The following is a 9,854-nucleotide window of genomic DNA, read 5'->3' on the forward strand; positions in this document are numbered from 1 at the left end:
AGCGTCAGGACAGGTAGGGTTAGCGTCAGGACAAGTAGGGTTAGCGTCAGGACAACTAGGGTTAGCGTCAGGACAAGTAGGGTTAGCGTCAGGACAACTAGAGTTAGCGTCAGGACAACTAGGATTAGCGTCAGGACAACTAGGGTTAGCGTCAGGACAACTAGGGTTAGCGTCAGGACAGGTAGGGTTAGCGTCAGGACAACTAGGGTTAGCGTCAGGAAAACTAGGGTTAGCGTCAGGACAAGTAGAGTTAGCGTCAGGATAACTAGGGTTAGCGTCAGGACAACTAGGGTTAGCGTCAGGACAACTAGGGTTAGCGTCAGGACAACTAGGGTTAGCGTCAGGAGAACTAGGGTTAGCGTCAGGGCAACTAGGGTTAGCGTCAGGGCAACTAGGGTTAGCGTCAGGACAAGTAGGGTTAGCGTCAGGACAACTAGGGTTAGCTTCAGGACAAGTAGGGTTAGCGTCAGGACAACTAGGGTTAGCGTCAGGACAAGTAGGGTTAGCGTCAGGACAACTAGGGTTAGCGTCAGGACAACTAGGGTTAGCGTCAGGACAACTAGGGTTAGCGTCAGGGCATCTAGGGTTAGCATCAGGACAAGTAGGGTTAGCGTCAGGACAACTAGGGTTAGCGTCAGGACAACTAGGGTTAGCGTCAGGACAAGTAGGGTTAGCGTCAGGACAAGTAGGGTTAGCGTCAGGACAAGTAGGGTTAGCGTCAGGACAACTAGGGTTAGCGTCAGGACAAGTAGGGTTAGCATCAGGACAACTAGGGTTAGCGTCAGGGCAACTAGGGTTAGCGTCAGGACAAGTAGGGTTAGCGTCAGGACAACTAGGGTTAGCGTCAGGACAACTAGGGTTAGCGTCAGGACAAGTAGGGTTAGCGTCAGGACAACTAGGGTTAGCGTCAGGACAACTAGGGTTAGCGTCAGGACAAGTAGGGTTAGCGTCAGGACAACTAGGGTTAGCGTCAGGACAACTAGGGTTAGCGTCAGGACAACTAGGGTTAGCGTCAGGACAAGTAGGGTTAGCGTCAGGACAACTAGGGTTAGCGTCAGGGCAACTAGGGTTAGCGTCAGTACAAGTAGGGTTAGCGTCAGGACAACTAGGGTTAGCGTCAGGACAACTAGGGTTAGCATCAGGACAAGTAGGGTTAGCGTCAGGACAAGTAGGGTTAGCGTCAGGACAACTAGGGTTAGCGTCAGGACAACTAGGGTTAGCGTCAGGACAAGTAGGGTTAGCGTCAGGACAACTAGGGTTAGCGTCAGGACAACTAGGATAAGCGTCAGGACAACTAGGGTTAGCGTCAGGACAACTAGGGTTAGCATCAGGACAAGTAGGGTTAGAGTCAGGACAACTAGGGTTAGCGTCAGGAAAACTAGGGTTAGCGTCAGGACAACTAGGGTTAGCGTCAGTTCAACTAGGGTTAGCGTAAGGACAAGTAGGGTTAGCGTCAGGACAACTAGGGTTAGCGTCAGGACAACTAGGGTTAGCGTCAGGACAAGTAGGGTTAGCGTCAGGACAACTAGGGTTAGCGTCAGGACAACTAGGGTTAGCGTCAGGACAAGTAGGGTTAGCGTCAGGACAACTAGTGTTAGCGTCAGGACAACTAGGGTTAGCGTCAGGACAAGTAGGGTTAGCGTCAGGACAACTAGGGTTAGCGTCAGGACAAGTAGGGTTAGCGTCAGGACAACTAGGGTTAGCGTCAGGACAACTAGGGTTAGCGTCAGGACAACTAGGGTTAGCGTCAGGGCATCTAGGGTTAGCATCAGGACAAGTAGGGTTAGCGTCAGGACAACTAGGGTTAGCGTCAGGACAACTAGGGTTAGCGTCAGGACAAGTAGGGTTAGCGTCAGGACAAGTAGGGTTAGCGTCAGGACAACTAGGGTTAGCGTCAGGACAGCTAGGGTTAGCGTCAGGACAAGTAGGGTTAGCATCAGGACAACTAGGGTTAGCGTCAGGGCAACTAGGGTTAGCGTCAGGACAAGTAGGGTTAGCGTCAGGACAACTAGGGTTAGCGTCAGGACAACTAGGGTTAGCGTCAGGACAAGTAGGGTTAGCGTCAGGACAACTAGGGTTAGCGTCAGGACAACTAGGGTTAGCGTCAGGACAAGTAGGGTTAGCGTCAGGACAACTAGGGTTAGCGTCAGGACAACTAGGGTTAGCGTCAGGACAACTAGGGTTAGCGTCAGGACAAGTAGGGTTAGCGTCAGGACAACTAGGGTTAGCGTCAGGGCAACTAGGGTTAGCGTCAGTACAAGTAGGGTTAGCGTCAGGACAACTAGGGTTAGCGTCAGGACAACTAGGGTTAGCATCAGGACAAGTAGGGTTAGCGTCAGGACAAGTAGGGTTAGCGTCAGGACAACTAGGGTTAGCGTCAGGACAACTAGGGTTAGCGTCAGGACAAGTAGGGTTAGCGTCAGGACAACTAGGGTTAGCGTCAGGACAACTAGGATAAGCGTCAGGACAACTAGGGTTAGCGTCAGGACAACTAGGGTTAGCATCAGGACAAGTAGGGTTAGAGTCAGGACAACTAGGGTTAGCGTCAGGAAAACTAGGGTTAGCGTCAGGACACGTAGAATTAGCGTCAGGACAACTAGGGTTAGCGTCAGGACAACTAGGGTTAGCGTCAGGAGAACTAGGGTTAGCGTCAGGGCAACTAGGGTTAGCGTCAGGACAAGTAGGGTTAGCGTCAGGACAACTAGGGTTAGAGTCAGGACAACTAGGATTAGCGTCAGGACAACTAGGGTTAGCGTCAGGACAACTAGGGTTATCGTCAGGACAAGTAGGGTTAGCGTCAGGACAACTAGGGTTAGCGTCAGGAAAACTAGGGTTAGCGTCAGGACAAGTAGAGTTAGCGTCAGGACAACTAGGGTTAGCGTCAGTACAACTAGGGTTAGCGTCAGGACAACTAGGGTTAGCGTCAGGAAAACTAGGGTTAGCGTCAGGAGAACTAGGGTTAGCGTCAGGGCAACTAGGGTTAGCGTCAGGACAAGTAGGGTTATCGTCAGGACAACTAGGGTTAGCGTCAGGACAACTAGGGTTAGCGTCAGGACAACTAGGGTTAGCGTCAGGACAACTAGGGTTAGCGTCAGGACAAGTAGGGTTAGCGTCAGGACAACTAGGGTTAGCGTCAGGACAACTAGGGTTAGCGTCAGGACAAGTAGGGTTAGCGTCAGGACAACTAGGGTTAGCGTCAGGACAACTAGGGTTAGCGTCAGGACAAGTAGGGTTAGCGTCAGGACAACTAGGGTTAGCGTCAGGAAAACTAGGGTTAGCGTCAGGACAAGTAGAGTTAGCGTCAGGACAAGTAGAGTTAGCGTCAGGACAACTAGGGTTAGCGTCAGGACAACTAGGGTTAGTGTCAGGACAACTAGGGTTAGCGTCAGGACAACTAGGGTTAGCGTCAGGACAACTAGGGTTAGCGTCAGGGCAACTAGGGTTAGCGTCAGGACAACTAGGGTTAGCGTCAGGACAACTAGGGTTAGCGTCAGGACAACTAGGGTTAGCGTCAGGGCATCTAGGGTTAGCATCAGGACAAGTAGGGTTAGCGTCAGGACAACTAGGGTTAGCGTCAGGACAACTAGGGTTAGCGTCAGGACAAGTAGGGTTAGCGTCAGGACAAGTAGGGTTAGCGTCAGGACAACTAGGGTTAGCGTCAGGACAAGTAGGGTTAGCATCAGGACAACTAGGGTTAGCGTCAGGGCAACTAGGGTTAGCGTCAGGACAAGTAGGGTTAGCGTCAGGACAACTAGGGTTAGCGTCAGGACAACTAGGGTTAGCGTCAGGACAAGTAGGGTTAGCGTCAGGACAACTAGGGTTAGCGTCAGGACAACTAGGGTTAGCGTCAGGACAAGTAGGGTTAGCGTCAGGACAACTAGGGTTAGCGTCAGGACAACTAGGGTTAGCGTCAGGACAACTAGGGTTAGCGTCAGGACAAGTAGGGTTAGCGTCAGGACAACTAGGGTTAGCGTCAGGGCAACTAGGGTTAGCGTCAGTACAAGTAGGGTTAGCGTCAGGACAACTAGGGTTAGCGTCAGGACAACTAGGGTTAGCATCAGGACAAGTAGGGTTAGCGTCAGGACAAGTAGGGTTAGCGTCAGGACAACTAGGGTTAGCGTCAGGACAACTAGGGTTAGCGTCAGGACAAGTAGGGTTAGCGTCAGGACAACTAGGGTTAGCGTCAGGACAACTAGGATAAGCGTCAGGACAACTAGGGTTAGCGTCAGGACAACTAGGGTTAGCATCAGGACAAGTAGGGTTAGAGTCAGGACAACTAGGGTTAGCGTCAGGAAAACTAGGGTTAGCGTCAGGACAACTAGGGTTAGCGTCAGTTCAACTAGGGTTAGCGTAAGGACAAGTAGGGTTAGCATCAGGACAACTAGGGTTAGCGTCAGGACAACTAGGGTTAGCGTCAGGACAACTAGGGTTAGCGTCAGGACAAGTAGGGTTAGCGTCAGGACAACTAGGGTTAGCGTCAGGACAACTAGGGTTAGCGTCAGGACAAGTAGGGTTAGCGTCAGGACAACTAGTGTTAGCGTCAGGACAACTAGGGTTAGCGTCAGGACAAGTAGGGTTAGCGTCAGGACAACTAGGGTTAGCGTCAGGACAAGTAGGGTTAGCGTCAGGACAACTAGGGTTAGCGTCAGGACAACTAGGGTTAGCGTCAGGACAACTAGGGTTAGCGTCAGGGCATCTAGGGTTAGCATCAGGACAAGTAGGGTTAGCGTCAGGACAAGTAGGGTTAGCGTCAGGACAACTAGGGTTAGCGTCAGGACAAGTAGGGTTAGCGTCAGGACAAGTAGGGTTAGCGTCAGGACAACTAGGGTTAGCGTCAGGACAACTAGGGTTAGCGTCAGGACAAGTAGGGTTAGCATCAGGACAACTAGGGTTAGCGTCAGGGCAACTAGGGTTAGCGTCAGGACAAGTAGGGTTAGCGTCAGGACAACTAGGGTTAGCGTCAGGACAAGTAGGGTTAGCGTCAGGACAACTAGGGTTAGCGTCAGGACAACTAGGGTTAGCGTCAGGACAAGTAGGGTTAGCGTCAGGACAACTAGGGTTAGCGTCAGGACAACTAGGGTTAGCGTCAGGACAACTAGGGTTAGCGTCAGGACAAGTAGAGTTAGCGTCAGGACAACTAGGGTTAGCGTCAGGGCAACTAGGGTTAGCGTCAGTACAAGTAGGGTTAGCGTCAGGACAACTAGGGTTAGCGTCAGGACAACTAGGGTTAGCATCAGGACAAGTAGGGTTAGCGTCAGGACAAGTAGGGTTAGCGTCAGGACAACTAGGGTTAGCGTCAGGACAACTAGGGTTAGCGTCAGGACAAGTAGGGTTAGCGTCAGGACAACTAGGGTTAGCGTCAGGACAACTAGGATAAGCGTCAGGACAACTAGGGTTAGCGTCAGGACAACTAGGGTTAGCATCAGGACAAGTAGGGTTAGAGTCAGGACAACTAGGGTTAGCGTCAGGAAAACTAGGGTTAGCGTCAGGACAAGTAGAATTAGCGTCAGGACAACTAGGGTTAGCGTCAGGACAACTAGGGTTAGCGTCAGGAGAACTAGGGTTAGCGTCAGGGCAACTAAGGTTAGCGTCAGGACAAGTAGGGTTAGCGTCAGGACAACTAGGGTTAGAGTCAGGACAACTAGGATTAGCGTCAGGACAACTAGGGTTAGCGTCAGGACAACTAGGGTTATCGTCAGGACAAGTAGGGTTAGCGTCAGGACAACTAGGGTTAGCGTCAGGAAAACTAGGGTTAGCGTCAGGACAAGTAGAGTTAGCGTCAGGACAACTAGGGTTAGCGTCAGTACAACTAGGGTTAGCGTCAGGACAACTAGGGTTAGCGTCAGGACAACTAGGGTTAGCGTCAGGAGAACTAGGGTTAGCGTCAGGGCAACTAGGGTTAGCGTCAGGACAAGTAGGGTTATCGTCAGGACAACTAGGGTTAGCGTCAGGACAACTAGGGTTAGCGTCAGGACAACTAGGGTTAGCGTCAGGACAAGTAGGGTTAGCGTCAGGACAACTAGGGTTAGCGTCAGGACAACTAGGATAAGCGTCAGGACAACTTGGGTTAGCGTCAGGACAACTAGGGTTAGCATCAGGACAAGTAGGGTTAGAGTCAGGACAACTAGGGTTAGCGTCAGGAAAACTAGGGTTAGCGTCAGGACAAGTAGAATTAGCGTCAGGACAACTAGGGTTAGCGTCAGGACAACTAGGGTTAGCGTCAGGAGAACTAGGGTTAGCGTCAGGGCAACTAAGGTTAGCGTCAGGACAAGTAGGGTTAGCGTCAGGACAACTAGGGTTAGAGTCAGGACAACTAGGATTAGCGTCAGGACAACTAGGGTTAGCGTCAGGACAACTAGGGTTATCGTCAGGACAAGTAGGGTTAGCGTCAGGACAACTAGGGTTAGCGTCAGGAAAACTAGGGTTAGCGTCAGGACAAGTAGAGTTAGCGTCAGGACAACTAGGGTTAGCGTCAGTACAACTAGGGTTAGCGTCAGGACAACTAGGGTTAGCGTCAGGACAACTAGGGTTAGCGTCAGGAGAACTAGGGTTAGCGTCAGGGCAACTAGGGTTAGCGTCAGGACAAGTAGGGTTATCGTCAGGACAACTAGGGTTAGCGTCAGGACAACTAGGGTTAGCGTCAGGACAACTAGGGTTAGCGTCAGGACAACTAGGGTTAGCGTCAGGACAAGTAGGGTTAGCGTCAGGACAACTAGGGTTAGCGTCAGGACAACTAGGGTTAGCGTCAGGACAAGTAGGGTTAGCGTCAGGACAACTAGGGTTAGCGTCAGGACAACTAGGGTTAGCGTCAGGACAAGTAGGGTTAGCGTCAGGACAACTAGGGTTAGCGTCAGGAAAACTAGGGTTAGCGTCAGGACAAGTAGAGTTAGCGTCAGGACAAGTAGAGTTAGCGTCAGGACAACTAGGGTTAGCGTCAGGACAACTAGGGTTAGTGTCAGGACAACTAGGGTTAGCGTCAGGACAACTAGGGTTAGCGTCAGGACAACTAGGGTTAGCGTCAGGGCAACTAGGGTTAGCGTCAGGACAACTAGGGTTAGCGTCAGGACAACTAGGGTTAGCGTCAGGACAACTAGGGTTAGCGTCAGGACAACTAGGGTTAGCGTCAGGACAAGTAGGGTTAGCGTCAGGACAACTAGGGTTAGCTTCAGGACAACTAGGGTTAGCGTCAGGACAACTAGGGTTAGCGTCAGGACAACTAGGGTTAGCGTCAGGACAAGTAGGGTTAGCGTCAGGACAACTAGGGTTAGCTTCAGGACAACTAGGGTTAGCGTCAGGACAACTAGGGTTAGCGTCAGGACAAGTAGGGTTAGCATCAGGACAAGTAGGGTTAGCGTCAGGACAACTAGGGTTATCGTCAGGAAAACTAGGGTTAGCGTCAGGACAAGTAGAATTAGCGTCAGGACAACTAGGGTTAGCGTCAGGACAACTAGGGTTAGCGTCAGGACAACTAGGGTTAGCGTCAGGACAACTAGTGTTAGCGTCAGGAGAACTAGGGTTAGCGTCAGGTCAACTAGGGTTAGCGTCAGGACAAGTAGGGTTAGCGTCAGGACAACTAGGGTTAGAGTCAGGACAACTAGGATTAGCGTCAGGACAACTAGGGTTAGCGTCAGGACAACTAGGGTTATCGTCAGGACAAGTAGGGTTAGCGTCAGGACAACTAGGGTTAGCGTCAGGACAACTAGGGTTAGCGTCAGGAAAACTAGGGTTAGTGTCAGGACAAGTAGAGTTAGCGTCAGGACAACTAGGGTTAGCGTCAGTACAACTAGGGTTAGCGTCAGGACAACTAGGGTTAGCGTCAGGACAACTAGGGTTAGCATCAGGACAACTAGGGTTAGCGTCAGGACAACTAGGGTTAGCATCAGGACAAGTAGGGTTAGCGTCAGGACAAGTAGGGTTAGCGTCAGGACAACTAGGGTTAGCGTCAGGACAACTAGGGTTAGCGTCAGGACAAGTAGGGTTAGCGTCAGGACAACTAGGGTTAGCGTCAGGACAACTAGGATAAGCGTCAGGACAACTAGGGTTAGCGTCAGGACAACTAGGGTTAGCATCAGGACAAGTAGGGTTAGAGTCAGGACAACTAGGGTTAGCGTCAGGAAAACTAGGGTTAGCGTCAGGACAAGTAGAATTAGCGTCAGGACAACTAGGGTTAGCGTCAGGACAACTAGGGTTAGCGTCAGGAGAACTAGGGTTAGCGTCAGGGCAACTAGGGTTAGCGTCAGGACAAGTAGGGTTAGCGTCAGGACAAGTAGGGTTAGAGTCAGGACAACTAGGATTAGCGTCAGGACAACTAGGGTTAGCGTCAGGACAACTAGGGTTATCGTCAGGACAAGTAGGGTTAGCTTCAGGACAACTAGGGTTAGCGTCAGGAAAACTAGGGTTAGCGTCAGGACAAGTAGAGTTAGCGTCAGGACAACTAGGGTTAGCGTCAGTACAACTAGGGTTAGCGTCAGGACAACTAGGGTTAGCGTCAGGACAACTAGGGTTAGCGTCAGGAGAACTAGGGTTAGCGTCAGGGCAACTAGGGTTAGCATCAGGACAAGTAGGGTTATCGTCAGGACAACTAGGGTTAGCGTCAGGACAACTAGGGTTAGCGTCAGGACAACTAGGGTTAGCGTCAGGACAACTAGGGTTAGCGTCAGGACAAGTAGGGTTAGCGTCAGGACAACTAGGGTTAGCATCAGGACAACTAGGGTTAGCGTCAGGACAAGTAGGGTTAGCGTCAGGACAACTAGGGTTAGCGTCAGGACAACTAGGGTTAGCGTCAGGACAAGTAGGGTTAGCGTCAGGACAACTAGGGTTAGCGTCAGGAAAACTAGGGTTAGCGTCAGGACAAGTAGAGTTAGCGTCAGGACAAGTAGAGTTAGCGTCAGGACAACTAGGGTTAGCGTCAGGACAACTAGGGTTAGTGTCAGGACAACTAGGGTTAGCGTCAGGACAACTAGGGTTAGCGTCAGGACAACTAGGGTTAGCGTCAGGGCAACTAGGGTTAGCGTCAGGACAACTAGGGTTAGCATCAGGAGAACTAGGGTTAGCGTCAGGGCAAGTAGGGTTAGCGTCAGGACAACTAGGGTTAGCGTCAAGACAACTAGGGTTAGCGTCAGGACAAGTAGGGTTAGCGTCAGGACAACTAGGGTTAGCGTCAGGACAACTAGGGTTAGCGTCAGGAAAACTAGGGTTAGCGTCAGGACAAGTAGAGTTAGCATCAGGACAACTAGGGTTAGCGTCAGGACAACTAGGGTTAGCGTCAGGACAACTAGGGTTAGCGTCAGGACAACTAGGGTTAGCGTCAGGACAAGTAGGGTTAGCGTCAGGACAACTAGGGTTAGCGTCAGGACAACTAGGGTTAGCGTCAGGACAAGTAGGGTTAGCGTCAGGACAACTAGGGTTAGCGTCAGGACAAGTAGGGTTAGCGTCAGGACAAGTAGGGTTAGCGTCAGGACTACTAGGGTTAGCGTCAGGAAAACTAGGGTTAGCGTCAGGACAAGTAGAGTTAGCATCAGGACAACTAGGGTTAGCGTCAGGACAACTAGGGTTAGCGTCAGGACAACTAGGGTTAGCGTCAGGACAACTAGGGTTAGCGTCAGGACAACTAGGGTTAGCGTCAGGGCAACTAGGGTTAGCGTCAGGACAAGTAGGGTTAGCGTCAGGACAACTAGGGTTAGCGTCAGGACAACTAGGGTTAGTGTCAGGACAACTAGGGTTAGCGTCAGGACAACTAGGGTTAGCGTCAGGACAACTAGGGTTAGCGTCAGGGCAACTAGGGTTAGCGTCAGGACAACTAGGGTTAGCATCAGGAGAACTAGGGTTAGCGTCAGGGCAAGTAGGGTTAGCGT

The sequence above is a fragment of the Phyllobates terribilis genome, unplaced genomic scaffold, assembly GCF_046119375.1.
Source record: "Phyllobates terribilis strain yellow unplaced genomic scaffold, ASM4611937v1 Scaffold_371__1_contigs__length_1879311, whole genome shotgun sequence".
In the NCBI taxonomy this organism is placed as follows: Eukaryota; Metazoa; Chordata; class Amphibia; order Anura; family Dendrobatidae; genus Phyllobates; species Phyllobates terribilis.